The sequence below is a fragment of the Monopterus albus genome, unplaced genomic scaffold (genome assembly GCF_001952655.1).
Source record: "Monopterus albus unplaced genomic scaffold, M_albus_1.0 scaffold92.1, whole genome shotgun sequence".
NCBI classification, from domain to species: Eukaryota; Metazoa; Chordata; class Actinopteri; order Synbranchiformes; family Synbranchidae; genus Monopterus; species Monopterus albus.
The window spans coordinates 1,777,034-1,793,231 of NW_018127972.1; the positions used below are offsets into that span (position 1 = coordinate 1,777,034).

Sequence of the window (16,198 nt, forward strand, 5' to 3'; positions counted from 1 at the left end):
GCGAGCGACTTCTGGGCTTTCTCTGCCCCCTGCCAGTCAAAGCGGCCACGCCCTTAATAAAGGCTTAACTTTTTGTATCAGTATGATTTAAACAGGCAAGTTATAAAGAAAAATCAGCAGTAAATAGCTGTTGTTATATCCAATACAGCATTTGCTGATTAGTGGCCAACCACCACAACAAAGGTCAACTTCTTTTTTCTCTTGTGTTATTTTCCTGCCTGTCTCTCTCTCTCTCTTACTGTCTGCCTCTTTGTAATAGTCTCGTTCAAGATCATTGCTTTTCTATGGTGGGAAGATCATGCCGTAGCCAAAACTTGTATGGCATGTGAGAAACAACAAAACTATTGGTAAACCCTGGAGTATAATCATTTACCATAGAATTACAGTATTGTATGGGTTTCAAACAATTGGTTATACATTTAGCTGACTCCAACCTGCCATTTAGAGATTCAGTTCAGCTAACCTTCTTGTGTGTCTTTGAAATGTGGAAGAAAACCCATATGGACACACAGAGGAGCCAAAATCAGAGGATACAAAACTCCAGCAAACAGTCTAAGCTGACTGGTGGACTAAAATCCACAACCTTCTTTTGTCAAGAGAAAGTGCTAACCACAGAGTCGCAGTACTCCCTTGTGCCAGTATCATTGATCACATATCTAGTTGCTGCAGTCCCTGGGCTTGCTCCAAATGTGTGTGCATGTGTGTTTGTGTGTGAGGGATTTAGGAACAACAGATTTCAGGGAGGGTCTTTTGGCAGATGGGCCTGACACAACACATTCAGTCAAGCACACATGCACACACCATTCCTAATCAAACATGGTGCAGACAAGGTGCTGTTCTTGCCAAGCTTGACCATGTGGGTGTTTGTTTGGGTGCTCAGGTGTTGTAAGCGTTTGTGTGTGGGAAGCAGATGGTGATGATCTGCTTACCCATGTGTATGTAGAAAACTGAGCTGATTACAAAAATGGCTCAAACAGTAAATGATGAAAGTATTCTGCAAATGAGTTCTGTAAATATTAACATCTTGTTTTCATTAGGGTGCAGCATCAGGTTAACGGCGTGGGTGTGGACTCTAGTGGTGACATTTTGGTCTACATGCCTATCAGTGTAATAGTCTTACTTCCCTGACTCTGTTGTGTATGTCTCTTGCTGTCTTTATGAAGTATGTGTGTGCGTGCCATACTTAAAGAGCCCACGTTATGAATTATCGTCTTAGATGTGACGTACAGCTCAAAAAACAAGGTGTACGTATGTACTAGTACTTCTATGCAGAAGCAACTTGGCTTATACACAAACTTGCTCACAAGACTTTTTTCTAACAAAATAAAGTATTACCTGATAGTTAAACCTAGTCAGGTAAAACAGTAAGTCTCTGTACATAAACATTCCTAGACATGCAGTAACCTCAGGCCCTGTATTTTTCTCCACATCCTCTGGTCACAGTGCAGCAGCAGGAGGTAAATGTATACCCACAAAACCACAAACAGTCAAAATATTCTGCTTTTACACAATGGTGAATATCGGACAAGCTCACAAGAAAGTGCAATGGCCTGGGTTTTATACCTGTTCAAGGAAATCCAGTCCAAAAACAAGGAAAAGGATGCCATGGGCTCTCCAAGAAATTAATCAGTTCATTTGTACATGCTGTGTTTATTGTGAATGTCATTTGCAATAAGGAATCCTATTTTAGATAAATTTGACTGAAATAAGTATATTACTTTTTGTGGAGCTAATTATTGGATAATCACCTTTATTGACCAAGTATGTTACACACAAGTAATTTGTTTCCGGTACAGAACCAATGGCAGTCATCTGTGGCACCACCTCAACCGATGGCTCTCACCATCGGTGAATGAGGAGGTTCAGTGTCTTGCCCAAGGACACTTTAACACGTGGACTACCAGCAATGAGATTCAAACCTTCAACCTTCTGGTTGGGAGACGACTGCTCTACCCACTGAACCACTGTCACCTCATTACTGACTTAAGGGCCCTATTTTAATCTTGCAGTTTTACAACAAATGCAAATCTTTAGGTCTTGGGGGCAGACTGTGTGGGTGTCTCCACTTGCTACTTATGTAGATGCAGCAGTGCAACAGTGCAAATAGGCTCTACAATAAACACCACTTTTTCATTTAACCTACTGTATCTTATGGCTGTTATGGGCTATTTAAAGCAATGAAATCAGCCATTTTATGCTATATTCTGCACCATTAATTTGTTATGCTATGTTTAGCAGCTCCTCAGCTGTTTTGCTACATAACTGATTATGGACCCTGTTTTACCTGTGCAAGCGCAATGAGAAGTTCCAAGCTTTAGGCCTTGGGAGCACAGACTGTGTGGGTACCTCCAAGTGCACCTGCAATGTTGGTTCATTTGGATGTAGCAGTACAAAGTGCAAAAGGACTGAGTGAAGTACAATATAGATCAGAGGGTGTGGTGATTCATAAATTCAAGTCACATCACTGGTCTCATCACTCTGAAATGGCTGAGCCAATCAGTGATGCATGACAGTTCAACCAATGAAGATTTGACTTCTCATGGAAACTATATTGTTTGGGGATGATGGAGAGCGGCATGGTATGAACACACAGCACTTGTGCAGCCAGAGGCAGATGGTGTGTTCTGTTTTTAACAGTTTGTTAGTCCAATTACTATAGAAACAAATACTGTAAATGCAAGTTGGAAAGGAGACTGACACAGGATTAATGAACTTAAGTAACAATATCCCCCATGAACAGGTGCAATGCTGAGTTATAGGGAACCGATCAGATATGTTTAAATGTATCTGCTTATTATGTAGCAATCTATTATTTGCATAGAATTTAAGTGAAGTAAACACAGTATATAGACAACACTATAGTCAAATCACATGCTGCAGATGTATCAACATGTGTCCTTGCATTCAGATATTTGTAGGGATTTAAACCAAAGAATATTTTCACACAATATAATATATTCTGCATGAGTCACTCATTAATTTATACAAATTGCAGAATGATTTACTGATGTTTTTGCTTCAAACACAACCAATTTAAGTTGCAGAATGATTTACTGATGTTTTTGCTTCAAACACAACCAATTTAAGCACATCCACTGGCTGGAGATGGTTTAGTTAAATTCATTTATTTATGTTTGAAGCACTACTTCATTATTGCTGCACATTTGCTCCATGTGATCAGTTTGCACAATCATCAAGATTTATGAGCTGACATTGCACCACAAACAGTTGTGGTTCTGAGATGTACAGTGTGTATGTCAGAGCCGCCTGGCTATTTGTTCTGTTACTTATGATAATACTATACTCACCTACTGTTAGTCATTGCTGAGATCTGAGAAGGCAAAGGCAAATGATACAAATTCTTACCAATATTATCCACCATAAACAACATTCTCAGTTCAATTCCTGCTTGAGCTTGGATAAGCCAAATCTGACTCACTGAACTACATTAGAGTGCACACACAGTGTTCCTGTATAATGAAATATTATTATGTATCATACAGGTGCAAAAATTTTAAGCTTAACTTCCAAAAGAAAAGTTAAAAAGAATTTAAATTGTATTACTAGCCTGAAGATCAGGATGCTCATTTTCCCCTAAAACCTATGTTTAGCAATGTTTCTTGATATCTGCACATTATTTAAGTGGCCAGTGCTACTGCAATGTAAATAAACAAATAGATAAATTAAAACCATAGTTGTAAAAAAAAAACTACTTACAAGAAGAATAATTTCCTGTTGTCCTGGCAGCCATTCCTAAAGAAAAGAGTCAGACGTCAGCCCTCTCCACCTGTGCGTCCATTGGGTATTTGGTTCCCTGTAAATTCTGTTGGCTAGGAAGTTTTGTTGTTACTTTGGTTGTTTTATTAATTTCTGAATTCGGACTATGTTTTGTGTTCGTGAATTGCTGGCACATTTAGAGCCATCTTATTCCAGCGTATTGTTGTTTGTGTCAAGCTAAATTTCTGTCTGTCTGTGTGTGTCTCCAACAGCGCTTCAGTACAGAGGACAGCCAAAAAATAAGGACAGCAACTTGGTAAGTACAGCAATATCACTGCTTTTGTATCTCAGCTGCCAGCTGACTTTTTTGTTTTGTTTTTGTTTTTCACCCAATCAATTTTCTATGTTGTTTAGTTTGATCCCAACCAATCAGCAGTGAATAATATGCTGTCCCATTTTCAGTCAGCATAGAAGCTGCTGTGCCTCTTGCTGTAGGAGCAATTAACATTTTCCAAGACAGTCAAAGCATTTTTCTCTCATGATTTTGAATGGTTCTAGTATAGGGAGATGATGTCTCATTGTTAATCCTGTCTACAGAGAGATGAGTTGCTCCAGCTGTGTGCGCAGTGAACATTTGTTTGCTTTTGTTTTGTGTCAGATGCATCGGAATTTTACTTTAATTATGTAATTTTGATTATTTTGAATTTTTTTTATACTCAATGTAATGTCTGTGAGTTGCAGTCCAACAAGATGAGTAGAGTGAGACACCATTTTCAAGTTGTAGCTGCTGGTTGTCAACATCAGTCTGCCACTAAACCTGTTTGTGCCTTCTCAAAGCACGAAGTGATTATGGATAGGAATTAAATCGTACCACCCTGTAAATTGCCTTTAGTAACCCAGCTGTGTATTGCAGTTTTTGTCATCATCACTGCAGCATCACTACACAGTGAGATTTCCAGATGTGTATGGACAGATAGTGAACACTAGATGGAGCCAGCAACTCAGCTACAGTGTGCCAATATGAAGACTATGGCACTGTCATAAATGATGTGAATGGCGTCTGCATGCATATGATTTATGCTTCTAAATTAATATAAACAGTGGGATTTCACACCATTTAAAATCCGAGTTAAAGATAAAGAAGGCTGCAAACATGTAAAGAGGCAATGTGTTTATACAAGTCTTAAAAACCCATGAGACTCATATAATACCACTTAATATTCTCTATTTTAAGCCGGAACTGGTCTGGCTGTTTTGCATGGTGAAAAATACTCTAATAGCAAAGTTGAATTGAAGTTAAACAGTTAATAGTTACATAAAAGCTTTAAATCTTTATTCAGTGGTTCACAGTAGAGAGGGACTGGAAGACATTAGTGTTAGAAAATCTTTTTATAGACCACAGGGTTGTCAATTTGATCCCCTCTGATAAATTTGTCTGGAAAAGCTGTAGTATGCAAGTTCTGGAAATCAAGGCAGCACTATCTTGATGTGGGGAAACAAACCACTGTGCTCCTCCCAGCCCTCCCCCTTCCTCGTCCATTACAAACCACCCAGCTCCTCATCTACATCCTGCAGAAATCAGGAGCTTTATAGCCTGTGAATTAGCCATAGTGACATCTTCCAGCAGCTAATATTAGCCTGAAGCCTTGATGTGAGAGGAGTAGTTGCCCAGAGTGCATTAGGGCTAGGTTAAAGTTAGAATTTATGAAACCTTTCTCCATATTAAGATATGTTTTGGAGCATATTCCCACTACAGTAAGCAACATACTGCTGTCTCATTAAAACCACAAAGTGGTCTTGAGCAGGGCATTGGGGAATTGGACATAGGGCAAATGTCACCAGCAAACCTGCACCCCTATCACCAGACTGGATTTCCAGAAAACCCTTGTCTCATTCCACAGATTTGAAGCCATCTGACTCTTTCATCTATATTCAATAACACTCATCTTCACATTCCAGGCCATCTCTCAACAGGAAAAAGATTTTATTATGCTTGCTTTAAGTGCCAACCCAGTGGTGATTCCCTGACAAACCAGCAGGATTCACGAACAACACAGCAAAAATGCCAACCTGTGAGATAGTTTAGATGCTTGAGAGGTGGCACATTTTTATGACCCCACCCCCCCAAACACACACACGCACACACATACATCTGTGGGTCCCACATACCAAGATGTTCCAACAGAGAATGGAAATGTTATTAGAACCAGAGACTCAGTCATGAACTTGCTTCGTGTGGATGCGTCTAATGGACCAGGACATCTTGCTCTAACCAGTGTGCTCATGGAAGCGCAGAGTGTGTGTGTGTGTGTGTGTGTGTGTGTGTGTATGCGCTTTTAAGGACTTTAGGACATATCTTTAAATCTAATTTCTCCTGGTCCTTTTCATCTTTGGTCTGGAGCACATGGCATCATTCCTTCCAAAAAAGATCCAAAATACTGATTTACCTGACCACAGTACACTTTTCCACTGTGTGATGGTCCATTCCAGATGCCTCCAAGCCCAGAGCAGTCGACTGGTCAAAGATCAAAGTGTTTATTTGTCATATGCTCAGTTAGGAAACGTGTTTCCCTGTACAATGAAATTCTTACTTTGCCATCCACATGAATGCCACACAATACAAGTGAACTATAAAGTAGATGAGCAATAACACAAGTCTAAATAGGCAGTAACACAAATTTAAGGCACTTTAAAGCAGCAAGCACAATAAAAATACAGTAGAGAAAATGCACCTCTCCTCATTGGTCAGATATTCAAACAGAGAAAGCTGCCTTTTAATCCAACCATCCAAAGAGAGTAGTGGGTAGAGTTTACTAAAAAGAGATCACTCAGCCACCTGGACCAGCAGACCAACTCACATCCAGCCAGCTGAAGTACTGCTCTCCTCACGCTGCTAACCTGGTACTGTAATTTAAAAATTGGTGTTATCCCACTTCCCAAAATTGCAAATTCTGTCTGCTGCTGCCTGGGTACAGCCAATTCTGCTGTCCATTTTTTTATATCCATTCCAAGTTCCATTACAGTGAAGTTGTTCAGTGGCTGGCAGATGACTGGTCATAACAGGAAGGTGTGAGTGTGTGTGTGTATAACTGTCAGTGAGCAGTGTGTTCCAGCAAAAGAAAGCTTGGCTCAGTGATACTTCCTTGATTAAATAGCATGATTGTGACCCATAAATTACACTTTCATTGTAGTTTGGTCAGATGCCATTTTGAGGGTTTGTCACACATAAACATAGACAGCCTCCTGGGACCGGAGTTGGGGCCAAACAGATTTTTGATGGTCTAATTTGTGGACGGATATAAGCAGTTCACACTGGGGGCTCCAGTTTCATTCATTTCCCTCTGACACAGCAGTGGCAAATCAGGTGCTGAGAGTATTTGTATAGATTTCCATTCTCTCCTCCCTGATTTTTGCATCCTCAAATGGAAATGCTTTAAAATACATATCACATGAACCCTGACATGCATATTCCTGCGGTGTTGCTCTTCTTCTGTTTCTCCACTGCAAATGACTCCTTAGTAAATATGAACACATGCAATTTCACTGTTTAGTGCCAGAAAATGAGCCACAAAACCTTACTAAATAGGGTTATTCTATCATAAACAAACGGACTGAATAGACCGAGGCCAATTTTCTTTATATAAGGATTTTAATATTTGCAGCAAGGGAGCATTTAATACATACAATTCAGTTGCATGACAACAATGCTCAGAGACGCGGCCTCAACTGAGCCTATTTATACAGTCAAGTTGGTGCTGTTGATACTCTTCTTGAGCATTCGAACAAGCCATAACAAAGCATTTTCCCAACTGTAAATATTCTGCTATGGATGATGCCATAAGTTAAAGTCTGTGAAGGTTCAGTGTTTACAAGGAACATTAGTGGTGGTTCTCACGTCTTTTATATAATTGCTCTTCAGTCCTCTGTTGACCTGGAAGGTGTTCCGGTTGACTGTGGAACTCTGAGGATCGAGGAGCCAGGAAGCTGCTAGAGAAGCCACGAGCGAGGATACACAAGACCATCCTTTGCAGAAGTTTTTATGGACTGACATGCCCCTTTATCAGAAATCAGTTGGTGATTAGATACTTCAGAAAAAGAATCAGAGGAAAGGATTGTTTCATGATGTAAATAATGTTTCCTCACATCCTTTCTCCTCACATGCATTTTTTCCTCACATCTTGTGGGACTAAGATGTAAGGAAAAGATGTAAGTGAGGGAAACTGAAAACCTATATAAGAAAAATGGGAAACACCCAGACTCCATTGTAATATTGTACTTTGTGTTTGCATCATCCTAGACATGATGGGAGTTGTACTTACAGTATATATAATACAGAAAAACAGATACTGTTTAATATTGATCCTAGTAAGGCTCAGAATGCCCTATCAACTTGGTACTCCCAATATAGCCCTTGAACACCGACACTCTACTTGTTGGTATACAGATTATAGGCTTTATGAACTTATTTCAAGTAAACTATGAATGCTATTTGACTAACAAGTAAATCTGGCAAACCATAACACGCTCTGGCTACTGCTAAAATGACACAAAACAATAACATTACACAAAGCTTAACTTACTTCCACATTTAAATCATATAGATTCAATACAAAGGTAAAAGGGAGATTGACAGGCGGATCGGTGCAGCTTTTGCAATAATGCGGTCGATGTATCGGTCTGTCGTGGTGAAGAAGGAGCTGAGCTGTAAGGCGAAGCTCTCGATTTACTGGTCAATCTACGTTCCGACTCTCACCTATGGTCATGAACTTTGGGTCATGACCGAAAGGGCAAGATCCCGGATACAGGCGGCCGAAATGAGCTTTCTCTGCAGGGATACCCTCTTCAGGGTGGCGGAGGGTTCATGGGAGTTTGCCCAACCAGTCCACATGTGCTTCGCGGATCTGGAGAAGGCATTCGACCGTGTCCCTCGCAGCGCCCTGTGGGGGGTGTTCCCCCGGAGGAGCTGGAGGAAGTGTCTGGAGAGAGGGAAGTCTGGGCATCTTTGCTTAGACTGCTGCCCCCGTGACCCGGTCCCGGATAAGCGGAGGAAAATGGATGGATGGATGGACAAAGGTAAAATCATGACCATGCTAGGTCACTAACGTTACAAAAACAATTCAAAACAAATCAAATGTGAGTCTTTTGAGTGCTCGAAAATCTGAACCAGTGCTAACCCTGGTTTTTACTATTTCTTTGTCCCCCTCTCTCTGCAAAAGAACACCACCCCTTTGGTCCGACAGGCAGTGTTTTGGACTTTTAGCAGATGAGAGTTCTTCCACGCCTGGCTTTTTGAAAATTGGTTCCTATATCCTTTGCTAGGTGGCAGGCAAGGCTAATTTGAGGGCTATATTTTGACAACGCAGGGTAGAGAAGCTGGAATAAGAACAGAAAGGTTGTAGAGTGTGATGGATGTGGGTACTGAAGTGACACAGGGGGTCCCTCTCATATCTCTTATAAGACTAGTTAATATAGTACAGAATTGAGAGTATGACAAACTTCAAATGGGGAGCCTTTTGATCAGATGACCCATATTATAGCCAGGCCTCAGGTCTTTCTCGTTCCTGCTACTTGATTATGAATGCTGCTTGGGGATATTACTGAACTTCAGATAACTGCAGCCAAACAGAGCCTTGGCGTTGATATTCTAAACAAACTCACCTCAGTGCTATATCGTCCAACACACCCCAGCTCTGCTCAGCACTGAAGAGGCCCTTAATACAGCGGACAGGTTTTTTTACACTACTCAGCTTTCTGAAGAATAGCAGTAAATCAGCAGGGAGCTCGCTGAGAAGTGGAACACTTTACCCACAAGCAGCAGGCACACAAACACATGCAGTACAGCAGTAACAGCAGTGACACTCCACCAGTGTTGCTTTTTGAAAGGCTCTCAGTCAGCAGTCAGATTCCAAGGAATGAATGGATGAAAGAATATAGGATGATGATGGATGATAGTCATTATAGATGATAAAGATCAATTGAATGAAGGAGATAGAGGGTTTTTTTTGTGGCTCTACTTCAGTCTGAAGCATGCTTAGAAAAGACACAGGTAACCATGTGACATACTATAGGCATAATGAATGAAACAACTAGGTTCATCAGTCTATACAACAATTCCCACTTGGGCTCAAGCCACCAGGACTGTGTGTGAGTGTGTGTGAGTGAACTCCTCTATTGCTTGCTAAGAAAGATAAGATTTAATCTATTTGATGATCTCTTTGCTGTATATATTCATGTTTCCTAGAGAATTAATTTGTTGTGACCACCTGACCTTTCCTCCAGTGCCAGTATGAGACCAAATAAATATCAAAAATGCCTCTGCAAATGACTATGACTAAAATCTAAATGCTCAGTTTTTGAGACTCAGCATTTAATCTAATTTGGCAGATATATTTATTGCATTAATGAGTGATGTCCAGAATATGAACTCTTTTATTTATTTTACTTGATGTGATTACACTATGGGCTTTCCTCAAGCGCCACTCTTAGAGCAACCTACATTGTTTTCAGTTTCAGCTTCCCTACTGCTATAACTATAGCACTCATAGAGCACGAAGCATTACCTAGCAGATCACTATGCACATAATACCATTACACCTAAAAGCAATATTACCGTGACCATCTTAATATGATTCCTTGACCATGAAAACCTACCCCTAGCAATCATATTGATATCATTATTAGTTAGAAAGTTACTTGAGAAAAAACATATTTTAGTAATGGTGGTTTTCCTCAGGATCTAGTCCAGTAATTTTTGAAGATACATCAAATTTTGTGGGACCTACTGAATCAGCAGAGTTTTTGCTAGAATTTGAGCCAACTCTCCATTGGCCCTGTAAATGTGAACTGTTAGGACTGCTTGCTGCTCTCTCTCTCCTCCTGGCAGGCAGGTGCTGGTTCAGGTGTGGCTGAAGCAGCTGCAGCTAATGAGCTCATTTACCAGCTCCCACATAATCAGCCAGCAGTAGTTTCCTGGTTGCCAGTAATGTTGAGGTTTGTTCCAAGACACCGCCTTCCAGTTTCCTGATCCACCAACTTCCCACAATGCTGTGGTCTCTCTAGCCCCAGCCAACTTACCTGTGAGTTCCTGAACCTCCAGCTACACTGGCTGTGTCTCCTGTCCCAGCCTATCCTGCTGTGCGTTTCTATTCCGCCAGCAGTGCTACTTGCCCACTTATCTCTGTCAACTACCTGTGAGTTCCTGAAACTCCAGCCACACTGGCCGAGTCTCCTGTCCCAGCCTATCCTGTTGAGTGTTCCTGTTTGGTCAGTGACACTATCAACTCTCCTGTGAGTTTCCTGAGCCCCGAGCTCTGGCGTTCTCTCATGTTCAGCTAACCTGTTGTGTGTTCCCGAACCGCCAGAGTCACAGTTGACTTTCCAGTCCTCGTATACTCACCTTTGTGCTGTCAGCTCCTCTGGCCACCTTAAACTCACTTATTCTCTAGCTGCGATGCCTTCACTCTACCGGCACTACTCACCTGTGCCTCTCCTCGCCACTGCCTGGCTCTGGTCCTGCTCGAGCTCCATTCTGCCTACCTAGTCCCAGCTCCTCTATGTCAGCCACCTTCAGGGAGCCCTGCTTACCCCCTTCAGGGGCTTCACACAAGATCCTTACCAGGCTATCGGTGTTAAAACTTCTCATTAGCCAAAATAAACCTTGTTGTTCAGTAGCGAGACCTGCCTTCTGAGTCCTGCCTGTAATAATCTATTTTCTGGACCCACTGGTCCTAACATGAACATTCTGTATCACCACATTGAGAATCTTACTTGGATCCAGATCATACTTTGGTGTGTGTTAGATCTTATGTGGATGTTATCTTACCGATTTGTTCCAGCATTCTGGGCACTGTGTCTGGAGTTGGAGGAAAAAATACAGAAATTGGCCCCATCTCACAGTGGTGAAGAAACCTTGAAAAAAATCCTGGATCCAGATCATGATTTAGATCATTTATCTGCATCCAATGGATTGTTTTATGGGCCATACACTACATCCCCAAAACATCTCATCAAAATCCATTCATTACTTATTGAGTTATGCTGTGAACAACTAACAAACAAACCAACAAATGCTGGTAAAACATTATCTTTACCTTGGCAGAGGTAATAATAATCCGCACTTCCTCAAGCAAAAACAATGTTTATTTGCACCCTGTGCAGTAAAATGTTCCCTGTACCTAATGTGTTACTTTACATGATTTTATTAGTGTGTTACATAATACAGATGCATCAGTGATTCAGTGGCATTTTGCTGTTGTATTTGGTTGAGGTGTAGCTAGTTTTAAATAAGTATTTTATTAGTTATTATTTAAATATATATACTGTACAGTATATAGTTAGCTAGTTTAGTCCTCTGTTTTACACCTAGGGCTTGGACCCCTCCAAAGGGTCACCACCAGATAAGCCTGAGGGTTCTATTTAGTCTTAATTTTCTAATATTTGCTTTCTTTTGTGAAATATTGGACAATTTTAGCTGATATTGAAATAAAACCCTTTGAGAAGGTTTGAGGAGAAATGTCTCTTTGGTCAAACTGCTATCAACTCATACACATCAGAAGCATGGAATGAGATCACAAGTCAAAAAGGTAGGAAATCAGTTTTCATCTATGTTGTTTTGTTGTGACTGGAAATAACATTTTGGGGGTTATGAACATAGGTTTTCTACTTTCAATCTACCTGGTTAATGTAATTTAAACCTTGAGCATTTATTTAGTCTTAATAGGAAGTGTATATACGTAATGGCATTTTTAAAAGAGAGATATGATAATAGAGCAAATTTGTCTAGGAAATACAATGAGTTCTGCTCTGTATCATTATCAGATTATGTTCCTTGAACTTGTGGTCCATGCAGACTAGACTGTAGACCCCTCTGCATTCATTCTACATGTCACACACTACTAGCTCTTTGGCTCATCCTAATTACCCACAGTCTTTACACAAACAGCTTTTTCATAATTCCAGGTTATTACTAATTCCTTAACTTTGTTCATAACTTATTCTCTGACTGACACAGAGGGACCAGCAGGGGGCAGGAGGTTTCCAGTATGTGTGTGTGCTCACATATTTGGATCCTACAACGGGACTTCATCAGTTAATTAGTTTTTATCCCTTATTTTTAGTCTTAGTCTGCCCATTGGGATCTCTCTCTCTCTCTCTTTCTCTCTCTCTTTCTCTCTCTCACTGTATCAGCAAATTATACTGCAAGGAAATATTTTTTCCTTTCAAATATCCACCATCCTCTCTGTCTCTTTCTCTCTCTCACAGTCTGTGGCTCTATTTTTTCTCTTTTTTTTACTCCCGCCCACCCACACACACATATATACACATACAGTATAAGCCTATTCCCCTTGAAGTGTGCTGGTTATAGATGCTCAAGTTGTCGGCCTGAGACCAGAGATTATTAGGAGGATATGTGATTAAAGAAACTCTCATTTCCTCCATGGCTGTAGTCAAGCCTTTGCCAGGAGGAGACAGTTTCAAATCCTTAGTTTCTTCAAATCTGTTGGCAAACCAACTACAGGGCAGGCCTTCTCACAGTGCATTGGCTGTTCTCTCTTTAATAGCAAATGAAGAGAGAATAATGAAAAGAAGGTAAACTGAGAATGAGCAGCTGGGCGTATTTATGGAGGCATCTCTGAATATATTATTGTTTCAGGTGACATCTCTGAGCCACTAAGACACAAAAGACTAGCAGGTTTGCTTACTGGTATTAGAACATGGTATAAGAGTCTACAGCCATGCTAGCAGCTCTATGAACATACTAAAAAGTTCACAATAATGATGCCTGCTGATATTTAGTAGCTAGAGTGTATCCCATCTTATATTAGCATATTAATTTCTTAACATTTGCTGAGGGTGCATGAGAAACTGGTGATCACCAGAGCACAGTGGGACTCATCCTTTGGGGAATGTGAACATATACAAAGTGTCACTGCAGTCTTTTCATTGTTGAGATATTTTAATATTTTAGAATATTCGTGGGCATGATTAATAAGTAAAACGTGAATGCTATCTGCACCAGGGTGATAAGGGTGTAAACAAAAGTCAGAGGTACTGTACTACACAGCATCGACCACCTGACTTCCACACCCTCACTTGCCATTACAATATAGTACTTAGAAGTACTCTTTAACAGTAGGCTCACCTTTTGGACCTTGTTTGTACAGAAGTGTGATGTTTTATTTCCTCTATAAAAATGTGTTGCATTTCTGCTACTGATTTATGCCCAAAATTTGATGAATTGTGTTAAATCTCTACTCCTGGGAATGAAAGCAAGATGTTTGTCTTGCATCTCAGTGTGTAGTATCTCACATGCTGGCATCATCTACATGTTTCTGCTCTTTTGCCCTGGGCGGTGTCCAGCAGAATACATCTGAATAGTAAAATATTAGAAAGTATTGATTTAGTCATTTATAAAATGCTGAAGTATTGTAGTGATTGTTGGCTGTGTTGCAGAGAGAAGAGAGAGTTGCTGGCTCTCTTTAGCCACTTCAGAATTTTTGGTAAAACCCTGGTGTTTCCCTTTTCCCCAGCAAATAAATAAAGCTCCACAGGGCTGTGTGCTGAGTCCAGTCATCTACTCCCTGTACACATATGATTGCAAGCCAGCTCACCTGTGCAATAACATGACCAAGTTTGCTGACGACACAACTGTGGTTGGGCTCATTTCTGGGGGAGATGAGACAGCGTACAGTGATGAGGTGCAGAAACAGTCTGGGTGGTGTTCAGCCAACAACCTGGCACCGAACACCACAAAGACAAAGGAGATAATACTGGACTTCGGAAGAAAATGCAAAGCAGACCTAGCCCCTCTCTACATGGGGGGTGGCTGTGGCTCACGAGGTAGGGCAAGTCGTCTTCTGACCAGCAAGTTGGTGGTTCGGCTCCCATTCTCCCCACATGCCTAAGTGTCCCTGAGCAAGACACTGAACCCCAAATTGCTCCCGGTGGCTTGACTAGCGCCGTTGTGTGGCAGCCTTGCTTGTTGTCATCGGTGTGTGAATGGGTGAATGGTGTATAATCTCCCTGTAAAGTGCTTTGGCCAGTGCATAAAAGTGCTATATAAATACAGTCCATTTACCATTTACATAAAATGGGAATGTGTGGAAAAGGTGCACACATCTAATTTCCTGGGTGTCCACATCTGTGAGGATCTCTCTTGGTCTCATAGCACCACAGCTACCATCAAGAGAGCACAACAGAGACTCCACTTCCCCAGAGTGATCAGGAGGAACAGCGTAGAAAGGAAGTCGCTGGTGTGGTACTGTGTGGTATGCAGGCTGCTTTGCTGCAGACAAAAAAGCACTGCAGAGACTTACAAGAACTGCAGAAAAGATCACTGGCTGCCTCTTACCTGTCCCCACCCTCTGAACTTTATTCTGCACAAATTTCCACACCACACACACTAAATGCATTTTATCTACCTTACCTAATTTGTGCGATATTTGTTAGGATTATTAAAAATTGTTATCATTACTATTTATTTATATTCTAGCTCTTGATATTATATTCTTAAATCCTTTATTGAAATGTTTGCTTTGCTACTGTAACACCTGAATTTCCCCTACAGGGTATCAATAAATTATTTTATTATAAATTATTATTATTATTATTATTAAAAAGTAAGGAATGGACTTGAATGAAATTTTTTGAGAGGTAGGTATCGCACAAATCTTTGCCAAAGCAGCTCACGGTACACCTAAAAGCAATATAAATAAATCATCATACATCAATATTTTTTCTGTTTTTTTTTTTTCATAAATCACTTAAACAACTTCAAACTTGTTCAAAACTACCAAACATTCAGTCGTTTTCAGGATTTAAATGCTAGTTTAATTATTGGAATTATTAATTGTTTATTGAAAAAAAAAAACACAAAAAATGTTATTATTTTCTATATATTAAAGAGTAGGGGGATGGGGCTTTGGTGGTGATTAGAGTCTTGGATATGTAAAAGATTAGCAACAAAATTTATTTGATTGCCTTAGTGTTTTTTATGTAGTGCCAGATATTTCCTCTGGACACCTTCGTGGCCAAAAATACCTCACTGACTTCCATTAAAACCACATTTTTTAAATATCACTGCATAAAACTATGCATTCTATAATGTCAGCATTTCATGTTGAAGAAAAGTAGTGATATTTGACATTTTTACTGTTTTCTACCAGATTCAACCTTTTCCCATTGTAGGCTGATGCATGAAATTTTTGTATTTTTGCCAGTGATTATGAGGCCGTGTGACTACCAGGGGGTCCCAAGAGTTTGTGTGTGTCTGTGTGCATGCATGTGTGTGTATGAGTCTGTAAGCACGCACTGATCATTTCAGGGGTGAAAAAAGGACATCTTTTGAGGGATGTGTTTCATGTGTCTTTGAAGAGGTGCTTGAGTAAAACCATGGCCTCCTGCCTTTGCTGTACTCAGAAAAAACTTAGTGTGTATATGCACCTGGCTGCTTTTGCAGCCAAAGATAAACATGCAGCTTGGC

At 40.5% G+C, this 16,198-nt stretch overlaps 1 protein-coding gene across 2 annotated transcripts in view; it reads left to right on the forward strand.

The window, feature by feature from the left end:
• The window catches only part of rbfox1 (RNA binding fox-1 homolog 1), a 315,653-nt gene that overhangs the window by 66,734 nt on the left and 232,721 nt on the right, over positions 1-16,198 (forward strand). Inside the window, exon 2 of one of the 2 annotated variants that reach the window (XM_020608189.1) lies at positions 3,990-4,033. The gene's annotated coding sequence lies outside the window, so the exon portion shown is untranslated. Of the gene's footprint in view, positions 1-3,989; positions 4,034-15,351; positions 15,370-16,198 lie in introns of those variants that run through there. The other variant, XM_020608190.1, reaches the window with a different exon arrangement.